The 24,426-nt window shown below is 37.3% G+C and overlaps 2 long non-coding RNA genes across 2 annotated transcripts in view; both read left to right on the plus strand.

Moving 5' to 3' along the window:
- The window catches only part of LOC145512890 (uncharacterized), a 51,428-nt gene extending 42,770 nt beyond the window's left edge, over window positions 1-8,658 (plus strand). Inside the window, exon 2 of the long non-coding RNA XR_014058909.1 lies at window positions 5,783-8,658. This is a non-coding gene — a long non-coding RNA (uncharacterized LOC145512890). The remainder of the gene's footprint in view (window positions 1-5,782) is intronic.
- A 5,915-nt stretch (window positions 8,659-14,573) lies between these two features.
- On the plus strand, window positions 14,574-20,118 carry LOC145512919 (uncharacterized). Its single transcript, XR_014058917.1, has 2 exons — window positions 14,574-16,093; window positions 18,106-20,118. It is a non-coding gene; the product is annotated as an uncharacterized LOC145512919 (long non-coding RNA).
- Window positions 20,119-24,426: the final 4,308 nt, after the last annotated feature.

Consider the following 24,426-nt stretch of genomic DNA (forward strand, 5'->3'; position numbering starts at 1 on the left):
CTCAAATTCACATCCGTTGAGTCTGTGATGCTACCTAACCATGTCATTCTCTACCTCCCCCTTCTCCTTTTGTCTTCAACGTTTCCCAGAATCAGAGTCTTTTCCAATGAGTTGGTTCTTCCCATCAGGTGGTCAAAGTATTGGAGCTTCAGCTTTAGTCCTTCCAATGAATATTCAGGGTTGCTTTCCTTTAGGATTGACTGGTTTGATCTCCTTGCAGCCCAAGGGACTCGCAAGAGTGTTCAGCATCACAATTCAAGAGCATCAAAACTTCAATGCTCAGCCTTCTTTATGGTCCAACTCTCACATCCATACGTGATTACTGAAAAAACCATAGCTTTGACTATATGGACCTTTGTTAGCAAAGTGATGTCTCTGCTTTTTAATACACTGTCTAGATTTGTCATAACTTTCCTTCCAAAGAGCAAGCGTCTTTTAATTTCATGGCTACAGTCACCGTCCCCAGTGATTTTGGAGCCCAGGAAAAGAAAATCAGTCACTGTTTCCACTTTTTCCCCTTCTATTTGCCATAAGGTTATGGGACCAAATGGCATGATCTTCGTTTTTTGAATGTTGAGTTTTAAGCTAGCTTTTTCACTCTTCTCTTTTACCCTCATCAAGAGGATCTTTAGCTCTTCTTCACTTTCTGCTGTTAGAGTGGTATCATCTGCATATCTGAGGTTGTAGATATTTCTCCTGGCAATCTTGATTGCAGCTTGTGATTCATCCAGCCCGGCATTTCTCATGATGTACTCTGCATATAAGTTGAATAAGCAGGGTGATAATAGGATATAAAAAGTAAAAATTTCACTTTATACCAATTAGAATGACCAAAATCCAGAATACTGACAATATTAAATCTTGACAAAATTTGGAGCAACAGGAACTCTCATCCATTGCTAGTGGAAATGCAAAATGGTGTACTCAACCTTGAAAGATAATTTGATGTTTTTGGACAAAACTGAGCATGTGCTTGTGTGTTCATGCTAAGTTGCTTCAGTCATGCCCAACTCTGCAACTCTATGGACTGTAGCCTGCTAGGCTCCTCTGTCCATGGGATTCTCCAGGCAAGAATACGGGAGTGGTCACCACAACCTCCTCCAGCGAATCTTCCCAACCAAGGGATTGAACTCAAGTCTCCTGCATTGCAGGTGGATTCTTTACTGCTGAGCCACCAGGGAAGCCACAAAACTGAACATACTTTTACTATTTTTGTTGTTGTTCAGTCATGAAGTCATGTACAACTCATTGCAACCCCGTTGACTGCAGAATGCCAGGCTTCCCTCACATTCCTTAGTTTCTACCCAGATGGGTTGAAGACTTATGTCCACACAAAAACCTGCACACAGAAGTTTACAGCAGCTTTATTCATAATTGTCAATTGTCACCTTTATTCATAATTGTCACTTGGAAGCAGCCAAGATGTCCATCAGTAGGTAAATGGATAAATAAATCGTGGTCCATCCAAGTAATAAAATACTATTCAGCATTAAAAAGAAATGAACTGTCAAGCTGTGAAAAGACCTGGAGGAAACTTCAATATATATGATGAAGTGAAAGAAGTAAAATGAAAAGTTACATGCTGTATAATTCCAACTATATGATACTCTGGAAAAGGGACAATAAAAGATCAATGGTTGCCAGGGTTTAGGAGGGACTGAAGGTTTAGCCTCTTTTCATATGATCATTGTTCATCTGCATTTGTTTTCTTCCCTGTGCTCCTCCTTTGCTCATTTTTCCATTGAGCTACTCTTTAAAAAAAGGTATTGATTCATATAAGCTCTTTGTAAATTAAGAAAATTATCTTTATAGGTAACATTGTATAAGTTGGAGAAAATATTTTTGTAGCATATGTATTGTAAAATGTTCCTTATTTTACTATTATCTTTTGTTTTTGTCACATAGAAATTTAGAATGTTTATACTGATGAATTTCTTTCTCTTTTTCTTTTATGTGTTTTTAGTTTAGGTCTTCCTGTGAAGAAGACCTTCTCTATTCTAATATCATAATAATTTTATTTTTACTTTTGCTGATAATGTTTAAGAATTCATTTTTTCACATTTAAATTTTTAGCATAGCTGAAAATTATTTTGATATAAAGAATAAAAGAGGGATTCAACTTTTTATTTTTCCAAACAGCATTCCAGTTGTTTTAACCTCATTTATAAGTAATCTGCTTTTCTCCATTGATGAAAAATGCCACATTTAAATTAATTTCCTATATGTATTTGGTTCTATATCTGAATTCTCTACTCAGTTTGTATACTCCTAGTCATAACAATTCTTATCATTTTCCTAGATTGGGTTTTCCAGGAATGGAATAAGCATTTTAATAGAATAGGCTATACTTTTTATTTAACATAAGATTAAAATGTTAAACCTAACAATTTCCTGTTCAAATATTTAGGCTCAGTTATTGAATTGGGAAATTGTGTGCTTCTGTGTATGTATATGTGTGTGTGTATAAGTGAGAGAGAGAGGAAAGAGAGGGTAGATTTCATTGATATAAGTACTTTAACACTTGAAATTAAAAGGAAAAAATAGTAAAACTGGTTATTTCCATACATTTCAAGCTTTAATTGTTAATGGGGTAGTTTGTCAATTTGCTATAATTCTAAAACTTAAAGTAAGAATTAAAAGTAGAACAAATTCTTTAAAAGTTAAGTATTTTCTTTCACAAGCTGGAAATTACAAAGTCAATGTAATTTGTACCTCTGTCCCTATAAAATTTCTGAGTGGTGAATCAGTCTTACCCCCATTTACTGATGATAGAAAAAGGTAAAAAAAAAAAAAAGTGAAATCTGATTAAAACAAGCAGAAGAATCCATGTAAGGACTTGAAACAAACCCCCAAAGAGACGAGTGCTCTTTCATTGATAAAAGCCAGACTGGAGACTTGTTTGACTTATACTTTTTATTGTTGTTGTTATAAGAAAGAAATTTAGAGATTGAAGTTGATAGTGAGATCTGGAACAGCATGTTAAACCTTCAACAAAGCTTTCCCAAATGGCTTAATTTTACTTCCAGCATTCAACTGTAGGTAAAATGATCCTTTAGAGAGTATTAAATAAGGAATTTCAGATAAGTCAAACTGAAGCTTCAGAACTATGGGGTAAGGCCAGGAGTAACCTTTATATGTTTGCTTAGTTTCTGTTATACCTGTGTTTTTACTATTTCAGAAAGAAACTTGAGAGTAGATTCTAATCTAATAGTTCATTTTATATACCATAAAGACACAGTACATATGTTATTTCCTTTCTGATTACATCTTTCTTAAATGTTCTTCTTTCACCAAAATTAAACTGCCTGCTTGGATGTTGCCTTTCTCAAAGTGGAGGATAATTCCATGCAGGTATTATATTTACTATCTTAGCTCCTTGCTTTTTATGAAAATAACATAAATTCAAAAATGAATCTCTCTTAAAAGCCTTGTCTCTCTCTATCCTATTTCCCTCTGATGCTTCTTGTGTGGATTTATCAGATGAAAGATACTCTATCAGCAGTACCACTATTATCTACCCACTTCCAAATGCTCATGCTTTCAGTTGAAGAAATCTGATCCCCAAATGGAAGAAATCTATAGTCTTCTCTATTTGTAAAGACAGCTGCAAGTAATTGTTTAGTGTCTCCGTTATTTCCTTTTTCATTGTCTCTAACTCCCCCTGTTATTATTATAAGTGCACACAATTTTTCCTTGATGTTGTCCTCTTAAATACACACTGCTTACAAAACATTTAAAAAATTTCTTGGTTGTAATGTTCTGCTTTTTCTCATGCTTACTATTTAATTTTCCTCCTTTAATTTTTGATTACTTGATTGCAATTTTCCCCTTTAAAAGCCAGATTTTTTCCTTTTACTTTAATGATTGTTTTTTTTTTCCTTTCACAATTTGGATATTTAATACCCAAAAGAAAAGAACAAATGCCTCTTCTATTTTATCTTAACTTCAGCAGCTTTTGTCTTATTTCAGTCCCCTTGGGGGACTTCCAAGTGACAAGCAAAAGCACAAGAGTTCCCATGCTCTGGAGGAGCTCCTTTTTCTTCTTACACATCTCTACCAACCTGACTATGCAGAGTGTGCTGGCTGCTGGCCAGACCTTAGCAAGAACAGTATTGCCCATACACATATTCATCTACTTGCGGGCTCACTCTGGCTTGCTTAGTTCTGGAGGTGCTTTCTCTGAACACGATTCTTCCAGATTCTCTGTAATTCTTCCAATAAGTAGTTTTGTAACCCTTTGGCTTCATTCAAAACACTAGAGGTACCTTACCAGGTTGAATAGTCCAATTTGGGGCAAGCTGTGCTAGGGAAGCACCACGCACCGTCAGTGTCCCAGAGAGTCAATACCCTTTGTACTTTACTTTTCAACACCTCCCTGTTGGAAGTCACATAGAAGAAGACATCTAGACATCTAGAGACCTCCCATTAAGTCAGTCTTGCTATTTTAGCAACATGCTTCTGCTTGAAGCTAGGGGGCTTCCCTGGTGGTTCAGAGGGTAAAGCCTGCAAGGCGGGAGACCTCGGTTCGATCCCTGGGTCGGAAGGATCCCCTCGAGAAGGAAATGGCAACCCACTCCAGTATTTTTGCCTGGAGAATCCCATGGGCGGAGGAGCCTGGGATAGTCCACGGGGTCTCAAACTGTCGGATATGACTGAGTGACTTCACTTTTCTTTTCTACTTGAAGCCAACCTCTGTACTATGCTATGGCTGTCTACCTCACAGACTTTGCCCCTATGACAGCCCTCTTTTGGTAATACCCTCCCCTCTTAACATTTCACATAACTCCTACTCATTCTTTATTTAAAGACAGCTTTCATTTTTATCAAATATACATATACTTAGTTCAAAAGGTCAGTTATTCCTACCAGCTATGTTAAGGTCACCAATATTCTCTGGTCTCCTTTTCCTTTTTTCCCTACCTAGAGATAATCACTTCCTCTCTTATACTTTATTCTTTAGTTATTTATATTTTAGGCATTATTTGTTGATATCTTAGTAAGGAAGGTAAGAATTTGGTTTCCCCCCTGCCCCTCTATCCTCTAATACTTACTATATCAATGGTGCCAACATAGAAAAATTATAGTTTAGGTTGGTAAATTTAGTATTTACATTATTCTTTATTATATAATTTGGACCTGAATTGTATAGTAAACAGTGATCATTTTTCTTACCTATGCAACCTGTTTTTGTTTTGCCTACTGGATATAATACTTTCTGTTTTTTGTTTGCTTATTTTTCTATATATTTAAAAGAGGCCAATTCTGACACTGTCAGTTGCTTAAATTGCCTCTCAATACTTTCATTCACATCTGCTATCCTAACAGTTTCATCTTCTGCAGGGATCTCTCCTAGAACATTCTGACCTGCTTTAGTCTGCACAGGTTTCCCTCCGTACCTGGTGCACAGCTGTTACTTTCAGATTCCCATTTGCCACCATCTCAGGGATTCTCTTTGCCACTGATCTGTATTGGATCCCCTGCTCTTGTTTCAAGGTTGCATCATCCTCTCTGATTACTGTGAGGATATTAAAGATAACTTTTGAGACTTCTTTTTGCATAATTTCTGTTTCCTCCACATTGCTTTTTTCTGTTTATTTTCCTAGAATTTTCAATAGTCCTGGATGTCTGTTCAAGTTTAGGAGTAGGGAAATAAAACTCATTGGAAGCTCTGAGCATGTGAGTAGGATGAATTGACAGTATTATTGCAGGCTGATTTGGCTCGGTTGATATGGGAGAACTCCTGATTTCAGTATCTTTCTGTCTTTTCTCATTGGCTAAATAGTTTCTCCAGAAGAGACTTGTGAAATCTCCTGCCTAGAGGGTGAATATCCAGCAGCCAACATTTGGAAACTGAGTGGAGGAAGCAAACTAGAGTAAGTATTATTTCCATTCTTAGTAAAGTATACCTTGATTCCCCCTGTCCAGAGACTATATCACTCAGCCAACTATTTTCAGTCTCCAAATCTTCTTATTCTCTTCCCTCCTTTTACAAGTTTTTAAAAAGTGAGGTATAATGTATACACAGAAAAGCACAAAAATTTTAAATATGTAGCCCGATGAATTCTGACAAAGTGAACACATTCGTTTAACTACTGCCTAGATCACATTATAAAACATTACAACACCTGGGAAACCTTCTCTTTTATTCCCTTCATCTAATCAAAAGTATCCACTATTCTAAATTCCGTGACTTTTATCAGTTTTATCAGTTCGAGCTGTTTTTGAATTTTATATAGATTGCATCATTCAGTATGTTTTTTTCTGTGTCTGGCTTTCTTTGTTCCACATAATGTTTGCAATATTCAACAATATGCTGAGTAATTATAGTCCTTTGTGTGAAATACTGCAATTTCCTTATCCTACTGCTAAATGCATATTTGTATTGTTTCCAGTTTGGGGCTACTATAACTAACGCTGCTTGAACATTGTTGTATATCTTTTTGGTGAACATATATATGAATTTCTTTGTATATATACCCAGAAGTAGAATTGTTGGATCATAAAAGCATATGTTTGTTTTACTTTGGTAGGTACAGCTGAAAAACTGTTTAAAGTTTTTGTAACAATTTATGTTCCTACCAGCAAAGTAAGAGTCCAGTTGCTCCATGTCCTCATGAGCTCTTCATATGAAATCAGTCCTTTTAGTCTGTCCTCTCTAGGGATGTTGTGATAGTTCACTGTGGTTTTAATTTGCATACCTCTGATGACTAATTATGTCAAGATCTTTTATGTTTATTTGCTACCATTATTTATAAAGTGCCTGTTCATGGTCTTTAGAAGAAAATTGATCTTTTTTTTTCATATATGCTAAACAACCTTGAATTACATTGAATTGATAATGTAATATATTATCCATCTTTGTATAACTAGACTTAATTTGCTAATATCTTTGTTTAGGATTTAGTATCAATACTCCAGAGATTGGACAGCAATTTTATAATCTTGCTTTTTCTTATCAGATTTTGATAATCAACTTTAGCCTGGGCTGGCAAGTTTTTCCTCTTTATAATCTCTTAAAGAATTTGTATAAAATAGGTGTTATTTACTTATAAGCATTAGGAAGAATTTTTGTTACAGATTCAATTCTTTCATAAATATAAAAGGTTCATATTTTATTTTGTCAGTTATAAGAGCTGTATTTTATATGAATTTATTGATTTCATCTAAATATTCCAATTTATTAGCATAAAGTTTTTCATAGAATCCCCTTATTATTATTTCTTTTTTGATTCTGCAGGGACTATAATGCTGCCCCATGTTTCTCTTTTATTATTGGTTCTTTTCTACATTTTTTCTTTCTTATCTTCACTCTTGATGTTTATAATTTTCATAATTCCTTTCAAAGAATCAAACTTTTGATTTCCTGAGTTTTTCTATTGTGTTTTTATTTTCTTCATCACTTATTTCTTCATTCATTCATTTATTCTTATTATTGTCTTTCTTTTGTTTTTGGGAAGTATTTAATTTGCTGTTCTTTTGATTGCTTTTTAGGGAAGTAATTTAGGTAATAGGTTTTTAGTTTTTTCTCTGAACACAGGCTTTCACTGCATTCTAAGGGCTTTCATATACATTTTTATAAATTTTCATTTAGTTCAAAGTATTTTCTTTTCAATTGATTTCTTTAACATATAGTCTATTTATTAGCATATTACATAAGTTCCAAACATTTGGTGATTTTCTACTTTTTGCAATTAATTTCTAATTTAATTGCTTTACGACTAGAAAAAGAAAACATGGCCATAGTAAGTTTTCACAAAATTAGTCATTATATCAGTGTGTGACAGTGGCTATTATTTAACTATGATGCTCTTACTTTGCTCCTGTCTCCTCCTTTTAATAGTTCTGAGGCCTTGGGTAAGTCACTTCACTTCTCTTGGGCTTCAGTTCAGTTAAGTTCAGTTTCTCAGTCGTGTCCAACTCTTTGCAAACCTATGGACTGCAGCACGCCAGGCTTCCCTGTCCATCACCAACTCCCGGAGTTTACTCAAACTCATGTCCATTGAGTAGGTGACACCATCCAACCATCTCATCCTCTGTCATCCCCTTCTCCTCCTGCCTTCAATCTTTCCCAGCATCAGGGTCTTTTCAAATGAGTCAGCTCTTCGCATCAGGTGGCCAAAGTATTGGAGTTTCATCTTCAACATCAGTCCTTCCAGTGAATATTCAGAACTGATTTCCTTTAGGATGGACTGGTTGGATCTCCTTGCAGTCCAAGGGACTCTCAAGAGTCTTCTCCAACACCACAGTTCAAAAACATCAATTCTCTTAGGCTTAGTTTCATGAAATAGAAATATGGAAATATGACTTCTAATATTCCTTTCATAGCTCAAATATTCTATTTTCTAGGTTGCCTTTTCTCCTCTTAACTAGAATTCAGCAGCATGATAATAAAAAGGAATCCGTAGAGCAAACTTCATTACTTTTTAACATACCGAGTAGTTGTAATTGGCAAAATAATTGCCATTTCACCAAAACATGGATTGAATTTTGTTTAAATAAGAATAAGGTACAGACACTCCCCTGACAGTCCAGTTGGCTTTCCAATGCAGGGAGGGTGTAGGTTCTATCCCTGGTTAGAGAGCTAAGATCCCACATGCTTCATGGCCAAAAAAACCTAAACATAAAACAGAAACAATATTGTAATACATTCAATAAAAACTTTAAAAATGGTCCACATCAAAAAAAAAATCTTAAAAAATAAGAATAATACATATACTTATGTTTTTTTAAAAGGGTTATTGTTGTTTAGTCTCCAAGTTGTGTCCGACTCCTTGTGGACCCCACGGACTGTAGCCCACCAGACTTCTCTGTCCCTGGGATTTCCCAGGCAAAAATACTGAAATCCATTGCCATTTCCTTCTCCAAGGGCTATTCCCAACCCAGGGATCGAACCAGTGTCTCCTGTGGTCTCCTGTATCTCCTATGTTGGTAGGTGGATTCTTTACCACTGAGCTACCAGAGAAGCCCCTTTTAAAAGGGTATGTAATTGGTGATAATGTTTACAGTCCCTGCTTCTTAAAGCATGCCTCATTTCATGAAAGAACATGAATGAAAACATTGAAAAACCCCAAGAAAGCTATAATCTTATTATGGAGAGCCTGAGTAAATTCTGGAAATCTTGGAAAATTGCAAGAGAAAAATGACTGTAACACAAATTTTAGCCTCCAGTCACAGAGTGCTCTCTTCCAAATGCAGCTTGCTCTTGATACATTTCATTAATGAGTGCTGTGCTTTATAATGAATGAGCCAAGGTTATTTCAGACACATGGCAAATGTTTTCTTCTTGCCCCATGCATTGGAAATACTTGCTGATTTTTCTTCTGATAATGATATTTTTTGTTTTTTAGAATTTTGATTCTTAAGGAAGAGTCAAGATTGATATTAGGAAGTAGGTTGAGATTTTGTTTTGTTCACAGTTTTTGAGCTTTTTTTAAAGATAAAAAAAAATACAGTAGCAAGCCCTTCTAGTTTGTTAGGCGTTGTACTAAAGCACACTGATTCTTTTACACTATGGGTTGCTTTTTCACTTATTGAGACTTGTGGTCGCTTTTTTTGCTATTTGATAATATGTATGCATTGTGAAAAGATTTTCCTCCCATCTAGTTAATTAGAATATCTGTTATCTCCAACATATGTGTGTGTGTGTGTGTGTGTGTGTGTGTGTGTGTATATATTTTTGGTGAAAACATTTAAGTTTTAATGTTGTAGCAAGTTTCAGCCACAGTATTACCAGTTGTAGTCACCATATTTTACATTAGATCCTTAGACCTTACTTATCTTGTAGCTGAAGGTTTGTACCCTTTTACCAACCTCTCTCACTTTCCCCCACTCCCACCTCAACCCCTTACAACCAGTTTTCTATTCTGTGATCACTTCTAATTGCTATTCTAGAGTCCAGGTTGACTTATATACCTTTAAAGTGGTTTAACCTGGGACTATCTTGGACACAATAAAGGCTTGGGTCCCCTATTAATAAAATACTAGAATTTTCTGAGATTGGTCCAGTGATTGGTCCTACTTGAAAAACATATTTTCCCAAGAGATAGCCTGTTTTTTTTCCCTTGGTAGAAGAAAAAGAAGTATTAAACTTGAAATTTTCTGATATTTCTTATCCCCATCCTCAAAACAAGATAGTGAATCACTTGTTTCCTCACCAAGAGGCACGCTGCTGCTGCTGCTAAGTCGCTTCAGTCGTGTCCGACCAAGAGGCATAGTTATCCTTAAAAACTATCTTGTTTTTATGGCTTCAGGTTTTATTTCCTAAACTTCTTCTATCCTGCCTTTCCACAGTAGCATACAAGCTTACTTTGCCTTTGGTTTCTACTGTTTCTAGTCTTTGTCTTTCTTTCTTCCTGGACTTAATATTATGAACTGTCCCTTTTATCCCTGGTGTACCTTTGCTTGGGACTTAAAAATTGCTTTCCCCCTTTTTATGCTCTGTGGCTATGGTCAGTAAATCCAGCTCCATCCTTAACCTTGGATGTTGGAGAGCATCTTTCCAAGTGTCTGTGTTAAAGTCCATGAGTCTAAGTCCCAAGAAAGTAAAGAATCTCACTTCTTAGGACCTCTTCTCTTCCAGGAGAAGAACTCAGACAGGAGTATATCTGAGTTCCCACTGGCATTTCTCATTGTTTAAATGGAAGAAAGTTTAAGAGAAAGAGCCTAGGGAAAAATGAGACTGGTTTGCTCTACTTTATGGTCCAAAACTAGCTACTGCCATACATCGTTAATTTAAATTCTGAAGTTGAAGAATCAGTGCCTCCTTGTCAGATTCTTTTAGCTTATTCTAAGGATTCTTATCCTCGGTATTAGAAATATTTTTCTGCCTGGTTTTGTGCTTTAGTCACTAAGTCATGTCCTACTCTTGCAATCCCACGAACTGTAGCCTGTTAGGCTCCTCTGTCTATGGGATTCTCCAGGCAAGAATACTGGAGTGGGTTGCCATGTCTGCCTAGATAATTTCAAAATACAAATAATAATAGCAGCAGCAACAATAAAAACATTATAACATTTACTGAGAACTAGCTCTGGTTCCAATCAATTTTATATCTATTCTCTCATTTAACACAACAACATAGTAAGTTAGGTTATATCATAATCCTTTCCAGGTGGCTCAGTGGTAAAGAACCTGCCTGCCAATGCAAGAGACACAAGTTCGATCCCTGGGTTAGAAAGATCCACTGAAGAAGGAAATAGCAACCTGCTCCAGTATTCTTGCCTGGGAAATCCCATGGACAGAGGAGCCTAAAGGGCTACAGTCCATGGGGTCACAAAAGAGTCAGACACAACTTAGTGACTAAGCAGCAACAAATCATTATTCTCATTTGAAAGAAGAGGAAACTAGGATTTTAGAGAGGTAAATAAATTGCCTAAGATCACATAACTAGTATATATTGAAACTTGTAATAACATCCAGTGGGCCTAGCTCTTAGTCGTTAGGAATGTCACCTTCTTCTTTGCTCCATGGTTTAATAATACAAAATGATTTCTGAGATATATGGTTTGGCTTATTATTAATGCCAAATTAGATATTCTGTATCAGAAACTCTTATTTTTGATAGTACGTGACCAAGAATGTCCAAGCAGTAATAGGCTTTTACACTTAGTACAGTGTTTTAGATATAGGACATATTTTCAGTATTTGGCCCACATATTGATCCTATATGGATGCTTCCATAAAGAGGAAAAGATTGATTTTTACAGAAATCATGGAATTGCCCACAGTCACATGCAAATGGCAGAATTAAGACATGGGGCACAGTCTTTTGACAAATATGTCATTCTTCTTTATGTAGGATGCTAACTGCTTATCAGAATTACTCCAGGGACTTCCCTGGTGGTCCAGTAGGTAGAACTCTGGGCTCTCAATGCAGGGAGCCCGGGATTAGGGAGCTAGATCCAACGTGCTGTAGCTAAGAAGTTCGCATGCTTCAACTAAGTTCCTGCAAGCTGTAACTAGGACCCACTACAGCCAAAATAAATAAATATATATATATTTTTAAGAATGACTCCAAAGTATCTGTGAGATGGAATTTCATCTGTTTGGTAACATAAGGTTATATCTGTGTGATATAACCTAGCTTATTATGTTGTTGTGTTAAATGAAAGACTATATATAAAAATTTCATCTTTCTGGTAGCATCTCCAGAAAGATGATAAGGGTAATCAATCATAAGAATATTTCCAATGTTTTTTACAGAGTAGAATTCTACGCCATTTATGATCTTATGTGTCCGGAGGTAGACAGATATCCTATAGGGTTTCATGAAGCACTCTCATCTTAGTCACTATGAGAAAGAGAACCTCTGATGCCTTTATACCCACAATTCCTAGCACACCCCTGCACATTATTAGAAAGTCAGCTTTCCAATTATAGCACCTTCTGGGATAGCAGTTGGTTCCACTCCACCGAATCTATGGTAACTTCTATGTCACAGATTTCATTTTTTATCTAATGTGATATGTTGAATTGCACTATCACATAATTTTAGTACCTTTTTATATGTCTATTGGGAATACATTCCCAACTGCTGCAGCAGGGTGCTGTGATTTCTTGAGTGAATCTCTTGATTAAAAGGAAAACTTTGTGGGGGGAGATGCCACTTGAGGCTAAACAGAAAGTGCCAGCAACTCAGTAGAACCTAGACAATTAAAAAACTCAAAAGCAGCATTTATTACCTCTGCTTAAGCAATGTATCAGAGATCAAAATACTAGAGCAGAGTTTCACTTGTTATTTAAATTCTAATCAAGGTCATCCTAACAAACAACTTCATGTATTGTCAGAAACACCGGTAAGGGCAAATCCTTAACAAATGACTGATTATAGAGATTATTACTAGAATATTCTAGATATGGAAGTAAAGCCATCTTTGCAAATTTCAGGACAGGAAAAGAAAGAGGAAAGCATTTGGATACTCTGTTAAACAGTTTGCATGTTATATAATTTTCAGTAATGAGCTAGTAAACCAGGTCTCTAGGGGGTTGGAAGCCCTAATTTTTAGTTTTATGGCCAGTATTTTCACCATGGCTGATTTCAGGCTACCAACATGAAGCCACTGCATGCCAAATTTAAAAAAGATGCACACATTTGTTTCTCACAAGCTGTAAGAGCTAACTATAGCATGCCATTGAATCCTCACTGTAATTTTATGAGGTAGGTATTATTATCAGAGATGTTAAGTCACAATGGCTGGAAAATTGTAGCAGTTGAATTGAAATTGAAATACCAAGAATTCTATACTTTTCTGCTGTATTCTACTATGCCTAACACATATATATGGAAAGCTTTCCCTGTGCTAAGCATGGAAAGACATATTGCCCTAGTAACCTAAAACTAATGAAGAAGAAATGCATGAAGCCTTTAATCTTGGCATTATGTTGATTCTCTACCCACTCACATGGAAATTGTGAAAGCAAGTTTCAGGATTTCTAAGAAATTTACAATAGAAAGAGATTTACTGAATTCAAAAATGTAGTGTAGTGGAAAGAAAACATCAGATGTATCTTCCAGGTTTTTTTTGTATACTTATATTAGGGCTTCCCTGGTGGTGCTAGTGCATAAGGGATGTGAGTTCGATCCCCGGGTTGGGAAGATCTCATGGAGGAGGCCATGGCAGCCCACTCCAGTGTTCTTGCCTGGAAAATCTCATGGACAGAGGAGGTTGGTGGGCTACAGTCCATAGAGTCACAAAAATTTGGACACAACTGAAGCAACTTAGCACACACGCATACTTAATGTTACTGCTTGAAAGAGGTGGGAACACAATCATGCCCATAATGTTCTTGAAATGGGGAAGAATTAAATGTAATTAATACCCCTCTTCCTTGTTATTCTGCTAAAGAAATATGAGCCCATTCTGCTTTTCTAGTTTGTCTCAGGAAGAATTTGGTAATGCCATAGGATAAGACAACAATGGGCCTATTCTCAAATGGGCCCAAAGTGATCAAAGATGTTTCATTTTAGTTTGATTGATTCCTCGTCTGTTTCTATTTTCTGTTTAACTGGAAAGAATTGGCAGGGAGTGCTTAGTGTCTAAACCTATTAAACTCAATTTCAAATTTTGTTTACCAAACTCAGACAGGTACTCAGGCTCATAGTCTTATAGAAGCCTGGTATGCCTTACTACTGTTTTAATTAGGTTACCTAGAATAAGTGATTTTCTTAAAATTATGCTAAAAGCAGAGTTTCACAAGAATTTACAACATTGTCTGGTAGATGTTTATAGAGATTTTAATGCTTCAGTGGCCTGAAAGACTGAAAGAACCTCTCTAAGTAGCTAATTTACCGTCTGTCTAACACTGTGTTTTTGACAGTTATACAGTCAGTTGAAATAGAGCTCAACTGCCTCTTTGCTCTCAGTTCCTTGTCAAGCTGATTCCATCCCTAGGCTACTATAGCATCATGGAGATACAGGCTTAGAGGCTCATAGGATTGAAACTGTTAGTGAAGATTATGGTGTCTCAAAATGACTACTGGACTATCTGGATTCTGAATAAGAATTTTTGGAAGGAAATCTAGAGGTTTATGTGTGGACACCAAGTGGGAGGCAGATGATAGGGAAATGACTCTCCAGCAGGTCTTCCTTTCCTGATTCTGTCTGTGTATCTTGGCTGACCTTTAATAACAAAGGCAACAGACATTAGAGGACACTTTCTTTGGAGTCAGTGAGAGTTAATGAGGAAGGAGACATCATACCTTCTCATGACAAGCTCTCCCAAAACCCCTTCACTGTTCTTCATGACCAGCCTTGGTCATAGTAGGGGTGATATATATATAGATGGGTCATTTAACCTCGTTGTGCCTAAGTTTTATCAGCTGAAAAATGGGGATAGTAATGAAACCCAAGTCACTGACCGGTATGCAAAATGCTTCTATATGAATGCTATATACGTGTTCACCCAGATAAAGTTGCCTAAACTAGATGATGTAGCACATGATTTCAATGTTCTGGCCATATCTTCCAGAATCTTCTGACATTCACTCTGTGTGCTGAAGACTGTTATGGCAAGCACCAGCCAGAGGTCTTTTTTCTGGTCACAGGTTGGCTTACATGAAGACAAAGCTTTATCTGTAAATATAACGCTTCTGAAAGGAGTCCCAAGCCAATGACAGAAAGGATGTTGGTGGATAAGTACTTGGCTTCTTGTCCTTTAGTTGAGATCATTCTGGAATGTGTTCTATACTGTTTCCTCAAGGTCCCCAGGGAGATTAAGCTCTAGTTGCCCACAGTGGTAACTGGTTTGATAACACGTACTTTACTGACTTTCTTCTCTTTATCTTTCACTCTCTTTTCCCATCTTTTCCTTCCCTTTCTCCCTTTTTTGCCTCACTACTCTATTTCCCTACTATTGTTTCCTCCTAAATAAACTACTTGCATTTGAATCCTTTTCTCAGGGTCAGCTTCTGGGGGAACCTAAATCAAGACAAGTTTCATGACTTTTATTAATGGCTATTAGACTGAGGACATTGCTATTAAGAATTTCATTGAGATAGCATATTTTATTTAGAATTTCTAATGGGCATGTAGGTTTTTATGCTCTGTATTTTGTATATTAAGATTTCTTTCTTAAGTAGGAAGAAGTTCTGAAATTAGAAGGAGAGGACCCAAGTTACTGTTGACCAACTAGGTGAATGCATTTTTAAAAAAATTATCAGTTTTATCATGTGATACTAATATATATCCAACATTGCAATAAATAAGATAATGTACATAAAAGACTTCTGCAGAGCCTACATTTATTGTATCATTAGCACTCTTCTCAATGGGTTTTGTTGTTGTTGCTGTTCTTAGAATTTTCACCACTTGATGCAGATTCATCCTGTGAAATTCTGTGAAGTAAAAATATATTCATTTATACTAAAAAGAGAAATATTGTGACCATATTGTTATGACCTACCTTCTGTTACTCAATTTTGATTAACATTTTAATTTCAACAACCTTATATTGCTTCTATTTCAGAAGCTGCCTGATGATCTAGCCATAGTTTGTCTGTCTTGTAGCAAGCAGGGTAATAGATTTTTTTTTTTTTTTACAGATATAAACCTTTATTTTTAATCTGATATCCAGTTGTGGCATCTGATGATGGTGGTGGTTGAGTCGCTAAGTGTGTCCAGCTCTTGCAACCCCATGGACTGTAGCCGGCCAGGCTCTTCTGTCCATAGGATTTCCCAGGCAAGAATACTGGAGTGGGTTGCCATTTCCTTCTCCAAGGGTAATAGATTTTTGAGCTGTGTCCCCCAGAGCTTGGACTCTAAGTTGCAAACTGCATGAGATATTTTGATTAATAATGTTAAGAATATTTATTTTTCCATTATGCAGACAGTTCATGTGCTGCTTGACTAATGCTTATGCCAAGTATGAGTTTACCAAACTACTCAGCCACAGTCAAATTCACACCGTATAGTTATTCCCTGTGACTAAAAAATAATGAAAAAGACATGCATAGCCATAAAAATAAGGAACATTCTATTGCTTATTATATTAGCTAGTTCAGAAAGAATTGATCATTAAGTAAACTACTTATTTAAAAAATAATTTAAAAAGTTAAGCCCTGTGAGAGTGAAGAGACTAAGACTCCACCCCCTTCTCTGTAAGATTTGACGTTAGACAAATTTGGAGGAAACCACGGTGTCCTTGGCTGAGGCTCCCTGACAGGAAAGAACCACAGTAGTGACAGATGGGAAAACATGACAAGAGAAAGTAAGTTTGGGCTTCAACAAGGTTTGAAGATAGGTCTGGCCTTGGCAGGTCTTGTGCTAAACCTTCAGTTGTCCTTAGGCCTTGCCAGCCTGGTACAAGAGTTAGGACTTGGCAACAGTGGGGTGGCCCTAGGAATCTAAAGTACACAGGTCACACTGTCACTGTGGGAGTCTCATTCAGTTTCCGTGTCCCCTTATGACAGTGCCAACAGTGTTGTTCCATTAGTGGTTTTCCCTCTCATTGAGAAGAATGGTGGGAATCCTCTGGCTGAATAATTGTGATTGCAGGTGACTTGGGGTAAAAAGCTGCCTGCCAATACAGGCATGTGGGTTTGTAAGTGATTAATTAGAATAATAAAAAGGATGTGGCTGTGTTTATATGTCCAGGCTGGTGAAGCAAGTTACTATTATTCAAACATTTTTCATGTTATCATGGATTTTAATGCCTGCCTAGGGGTATGGTGAGAGAACAGACCAAATCTTATTTTATCTTTTCTCTATTATTGAACACTAACGTCTTTTGTGTGAGGCATTTCTGACAGAATATAGTATTATTGTAGCCTTATTAGTATAACAGTAGTAGAAATACATTTTCCAGATGTTGAAAAATATGCAGTTACAGTATAAAATAAGTTATTTAGAACACAAACATTATTCTTTGAAACATGATGAATTTAGCCTCCTTGTCTTCTTGTATTCAAGGGGCAGTAGGAATCTTTGCCAAGGGTGGGACATGACAGGGAGAGGAGCCTCAGAGAGCAAAGAGTGCAGTCTGTGCTTGAGTTCTATCTTTTCTAGGACACCTTTGATCCAAAGGAGGGTCAAGGGTAGTATTGTGTGTAGGGTGGAAGTTCCACATCCATTAGACATAAGAGGCCATGACTCTCCCCAGTAAGTCCCCAGAAATAAGCAGGGCCGAACACATAGTAAGTGTTTGGTCCGTGTTTTGTGAGTATTTGAATGAATGAATATTTCTACTAAGCACTGAGGGAACAGATTACAAGACTATGTAAGCATTCCAGAATTAAAGGATCAGATTTGTGCAAAGTTGCCATAATTTTGGAAGTGCTGTTTAACCTCAGGAAGTCCATTTTCTTATATGAAAAATTGGTAATGATGTCTGTATTTACCTATATAAAAAGCATAATATTATATTACAAGTGGATTCATGTGGTTCCTTTTCATATCATGTTATGTTATTTCAAGATATTATTTTTCCTGATAGCAGCTATGTGATCTTCTGCACCTGGATGTAAGCAACAGCAACAACAACAACAGAAAAGAAATAAAGCACCACTGATTTCAGAGAAAATAATAATAGTAGTTCATGGCCATAAATGATATCTATAGTAGATAGGAGATGACTTTAGGACTGTATTTCTGAGTATACATGGGGTTGCAAAGAGTTGGACACTATTTAGCGACTAAGCAACAATATTATTACTTTTACTTGATTGCCTCCAATTTCCATTCATTTGAGAACTGTGGCAAAATGAGACTATAAGTGCCACTTTTAAATTGGAGAATTTGAGGAACTACAGATTGGGGTTTATTTTGTTTTGTTCCCAGAATATAGTTTCTGTTGTGTTCTGGGAACATGGTGGCCTGTGGAGTAATATGTCCAGTCAGGATCCCCCAGGTACATTGTCTTGAAAGAAGGGCCAAGAAGAATCGTGACTCTGAGTCTTTTATATTTATTTATATTTTTTGTAGACATGAGGAAATAAAATTTCTGCTACAAAATAGTGAATTTAAAAGTTCTGTTTTTGTGAGCACTGAAAGGAAACTGATTGAGCAATGAGATAAAGTTCAGGACACAAGTGGTGATATAAACAGTCTCTTAAAAGGATTAAATCTCTACAATCAACAAAATGCAATTAACATATACTAAGTCTCAGTACAGCCTCTGGAGGCAAGTTGGAGAAGCACTATAATCCTTCTTCTAAAATATCGGGAACTGAGACTCAGAATGATTAGGTGCTATGTCCACTGCAGTATAACTTGTAACTGAGGATTAGAGTTTGGGTTTTCACTTTCCTTCTACCACAACCTCTCCATGCCGCTGTTGAAGGTGCCAGAATTTTGGCATCTTTATGTCTTTCTCTCCTAAGTCATTTAGTCGTAGTTCCAGAATATCTTTGCAAAAGAAGTGAATGTCCCTTCTGAAACTCAGCGCCTTTAACATATATGTTATCTATATAGCTCCATCTACAAACTCTAACAAGTAACATGAAAGCTTGAGATATTTTTCCTTCTTTTTCCTCTCCCCTTTCCTTTCATGCATGTCCAGAGGGTATTCTTTTTATACTGCCATTTCCTAGAGGAAAGAAAAATAGAAATTCTTCTTCTTTATCAAGGCTAATAATCTGACTGCTTTTTGTTGAAATTTAAAAAACAAAAACAACCAAGAAAATCCTTTCTGTGGGCTTAACTGGTTATCCCAGTTCTCTCTAATATGTGCTCAGAGATTTTAACATTTTCTATTTCCTGGACACAAGACTTTTTGATAGAAAATTGGAACAAGAGAAAGATCTGTTCCCTTTTGGAATGCTCTCCACACAGAAGCCTAGGAGAAAAGTTGTAGCATATGTTCGAGACCCCAGCTTCTAGGAGCCGGGCCAGAATAGGCACCATGAGATAGGAAAAGGTGATTGTTTTTACTTTTAAGCTTTGTTTCCCTTTTTAAAGAACTCCATTTTTTGTGTCCATGGAAAGCAAATAGAGTTGATTCTGAAGTGGATGCTGCTCAGACTTCCTGATTGTCAAAGCAGAAATGAGGAGGTAGAATAAAATGAATGAGGGTGTATATGTTTGTTTACTTTCACACACACACACACACACACACACACTTGCATGAGCACACAGGATAAAGCAGCAACATTTGAAAACCCAATATAATCTGCGAAACAAAGCACATCTTCAATTTCAAGTGAGAACGAATAAAAATGTGTGTATCTCTAGAATAGGAGTCAACAAGCTTTTTCCGTAAAGAGCCAGAGAAAGATATATTTTAGACTTGGTGGGCAACGTGGTCTCTGTCTCAAATGTTCAACACTGCTGTTGTAGCGCAAAACAGCCTTAGCACACAAGCAAATGAGCATGTCTGTGTCCCAATAAAACTTTATTTATGGACACTTAAATTTGAATTTCATATGACTTTCACATCATTAAACATTATTTTTCTTTTGATTTTTTCCCCACCACTTAAAAATACAAAAACCATTCTTAGCTTGTGAGCTGTACAAAAAAGCAGGCACTGAACCCAGATTTGGCCCATGGGTCCCTAGAGGAAGGGTAATGCTAGTATAGGAGTGGTATGAAATATGAAAGACATTTCATTTCATTCTCATCTGAAGTGGTGACCAGATGAGCATATTTCCGCATGTGCCTCATCATTCTCCTTATGCAAAAAAGAAATTTACAAAAGTTATGTCCCTTAAAATCATATCTCTGAAATTCTCTTAATTATCAATGGGCATTTTTTGAAAATTTACTTGCATTTATCTGTCTTTATATTTAAGACAGATAGACTGCAAATATTTCAGAGAAATCTAGTGATCAAAGGAAGAATATCTTGAATCAAGATTGGGAATTGATGGGATTGTCCCCAAAATCCATACCAATACACCATCAGGTTAATTTTCTGTTCTATAATACAATAGAACTGTTACATAATACTGAAAATATTTACCTGCTTGCAATCGAATAAAATAATGTGTGTTATAGTGTCCTGCATATGTGTGGGGAAAGAATCTGTGTTTCTAACTGAACTCAAAAAAAACCAAACCAACTCATTAAGAAAGCAAACCACTTCTGATTAAGGGAACATGAGTATAAGTGCATATCTACAAATCTTTATTTTTAAGGCATCCTCTCCCCAATTTCCTTTCCTTATTACTTTAATTGTGCCCATAACTATGGGCACTCAGATTTAGTTGGGGTATAATTTGAAAGAATGCCTGACTATGACCATAAACATAAATTTTTACATTTAATTGTTGCCATAAATCCCAGATGTGGGCAACAAAATAGACATTTACTTGTGGGAGTGAGAATCATCCAGATAACTGCTAAAGAATTGTCTGTAGATCAGGAGTATCAGCATTACAAAGAAGCTTATTGGAAATGTCAGACTCCACCCTCCAACTTCACGGAATCAATATCTGAATTTCAACAAAATCTTCAAATTGTTTGTATGCACATGAATGGTAAAAAGGCATTCAGCTTTAGGAATAGTTTCCAACATTGGCTATAAATTAGAATTTCCTATAGAGCTTCTAGAAAAAGCAGTGTCCAATCTGGATTGCTGACCAATCAAATCAGAATATCTGCAGGTGGGAATCTACAGATAAGTATTTTTTAAAGTTCCCTAGATTATTCCAGTGTGCAGGAAAGTCTGAGAATCACTGGACTAGGTGGTGGACCCAAGGTATTATTGCTCTGAGGATAAGAAGGGAACCCTCTTAATATCAAGTGGAAACGAAAGTCCTCAGAACTAGAGGTTTATTGGAAGTGTTACAAAAGGTTAGCATGGTATGTATTAAAAGAGTGACTTTTAGGAAGAAAACCCAGCCCTCACAATGAGATAAAATGTTCAAGTTACTAACAAGTTAACTAAAATGAACAAAATTAAAGGCTAAGTTCATTGGGTTCTGGTACTTATTCATTCTCGCTAACCAGAAAGAATTCTGCCTAATGTCTGACAGATTTAAATTGGGTCCTCTTTATGAAAAATGAAAGTGTAAGTGGCTCAGTCCTGTCCGACTCTTTGCAACGCCATTGACTATATAGCCGGCCAGGCTCCCCTGTCCACGGACTTCTCCAGGGAAGAATACTTGAATGGGTTATCATTTCCTTCTCCAGGGATGTTCAGTTCAGTTCAATTCAGTTCAGTCCCTCAGTCATGTCTGACTCTTTGTGATCCCATGGCCAGGCCTCCCTGTCCATCACCAACTCCCGGAGCTTACTCAGACTCACGTCCATTGAGGCGGTAATGCCATCCAACCATCTCATACTCTGTTGTCCCCTTCTGCTCCCGCCTTCAATCTTCCCCAGCATCAGGTGCCCAAAGTATTGGAGTTTCAGCTTCAGCATCAGTCCTTCCAATGAATATTCAGGACTGATTGCCTTGGGGATGGACTGGTTTGATCTCCTTGCTGTCCAAGGGACTCTCAAGAGTCTTCTCCAACACCACAGTTCAAAAGCATCAATTCTTCAGCGCTCAGCTTTCTTTATAGTCCAACTCTCACATCCATACATGACTACTGGAAAAACCATAGCCTTGACTAGACAGACTTTTATTGGCAAAGTAATGTCTCTGCTTTTTAATATGCTGTCTAGGTCGGTCATAACTTTTCTTCCAAGGAGCAAGCGTCTTTTAATTTCATGGCTGCAGTCAACATCTACAGTGATTTTGGAGCCCCCCAAAATAAAGTCTGTCACTGTTTCCATTGTTTCCCCATCTATTTGCCATGAAGTGATGGGACCAGATGCCATGACCTTAGTTTTCTGAATGTTGAATTTTAAGCCAACTTTTTCACTCTCCTCTGTCACTTTCATCAAGAGGCTCTTCAGTTCTTCTTTGGTTTCTGCCAAAAGTGTGGTGTCATCTGCATATCTGAGGTTATTGATATTTATCATGGCAATCTTGATTTCAGCTTTGCTTCATCCAACCCAGTGTTTCACATGATGTACTCTGCATATGAGTTAAATAAGCAGGGTGAAAATATACAGTCTTGATGTACTCCTTTCCCGATTTGGAAGCAATCTGTTGTTCCCTGTCCAGTTCTAACATTTGCTTCTTGACCTACATACAGATTTCTCAAGAGGCAGGACAGGTGGTCTGGTATTCCCAACTCTTTAAGAATTTTCCACAGTTTGTTGTGATCAACACAGTCAAAGGCTTTGGTATAGTCAATAAAGCAGATGTAGATGTTTTTCTGGAACTGTTGCTTTTTTGATGATCCAACAGATGTTGGCAATTTGATCACTGGTTCCTCTGCCTTTTCTAAATCCAGCTTGAACATCTGGAAGTTCACAGTTCATGTACTGTTGAAGCCTGGCTTGGAGAATTTTGAGCATTACTTTACTAGCGTGTGAGATGAGTACAATTGTGTAGTAGTTTGAGCATTCTTTAGCATTGACTTTCTTAGGGATTGGAATGAAAACTGACCTTTTCCAGTCCTGTGGCCACTGCTGAGTTTTCTAAATTTGCTGGCATATTAAGTACAGCACTTTCACAGCAATATCTTTTAGGATTTGAAATAGCTCAACTGGAATTCCATCACCTCCACCGGCTTTGTTCATAGTGAGGACAACTTGACTTCACATTCCAGGATGTCTGGCTCTAAGTGAGCGATCACACCATCGTGTGACCAGGGATGTTACAGAGCAGTATTGTGGACTTCCCAGGTGGCTCTAGTGGTAAAGAACCCACCTACCAATGCCGGTTAGATGAAAGAGATGCAGGTTTGATCCCTGGGTCAGGAAGATCCCCTGGAGTAGGGCATAGCAACCCACTCCAGTATTCTTGCCTGGAGAATCCCATCAGCAGAAGAGCCTGGCAGGCTACAGTCCATAGGGTCACAAAAAGTTGGACACGACTGAAGCAACTTAGCACACAGGGCAAGCGCCTGCCTTGTAGGCAGATTCTTGACAGTCTGAGCCACCGAGGAATCCCCCCTCTTCTTGCTACCTGCTACTAATTATGCATCATCTTTAGATCTTCCTACATCTCCCTCTGCCCCCCGCCCCCATTTAAACCTGGTGTTTTAGGTTCCTGGTGCTAGAGTTTATCTTCTAATTGCAGAGTTCTAAAGCTGTAGCTTGCCATTGCTCCATACAGCCCATCTACACTATTTCTATTGTTCTAGCTACTTCTGTGCTTAATTGCTCATTTCACAGACCCGTGGAACACTGCAAGTGCAATTATCCTCCAGTGTAATTGCCTTCTGCAAAAATTGACTCTCACAGAACTCCCACAAAAATTGCCTCCTGTTTGTTATTACCTATGAATTATATGGATGACTTTTCAGCTATATAGAGAGGTGTTTTCTAGATTTCCTTGGCTTTAGAAAAGAATAAGTTATCTCTATAGTTGGAACACCTTTTTTAATTAGGGGCCTTTTATGATGGTTATTTCAGGTGTCCCATTAATCTGATATCCCTCCTGGGTATATCGGTTGATGTTAAAGGTGATCTGATTGGTATCACTTGGGAGCATTTGTCTGTTTAAATATTTCATTTTCAATTACACAAAGTTACTCACATTAATGGAGAAGGCAATGGCACCCCACTCCAGTACTCTTGCTTGGAAAATCCCATGGATGGAGGAGCCTGGTAGGCTACAGTCCATGGGGTCGCTAAGAGTCGGACACGACTGAGCAACTTCACTTTCACTTTTCTCTTTCATGCACTGGAGAAGGAAATGGCAACCCACTCCAGTATTCTTGCCTGGAGAATCCCAGGGACAGGGGAGCCTGGTGGGCTGCCGTCTACGGGGTCGCACAGAGTCGGACACGACTGAAGCGACTTAGCAGCAGCAGCAGCAGCAACTCACATTAAATGGCTCCTAAATTCTTCACTATCACTTGATACAGGAACTACAATACACACTCTCTTCAGCATTCAATTATGCAATAATTGTGATTTACTTCATAAATATGAACCAAAGGGCCTACTCTGTGTAAGATAGTATCCTAGATTCTGTGAGGAATTAAAAGATTC

Source organism: Giraffa tippelskirchi, chromosome 1 (assembly GCF_054371585.1).
Source record: "Giraffa tippelskirchi isolate mGirTip1 chromosome 1, T2T-mGirTip1v1.2.pri, whole genome shotgun sequence".
In the NCBI taxonomy this organism is placed as follows: domain Eukaryota; kingdom Metazoa; phylum Chordata; class Mammalia; order Artiodactyla; family Giraffidae; genus Giraffa; species Giraffa tippelskirchi.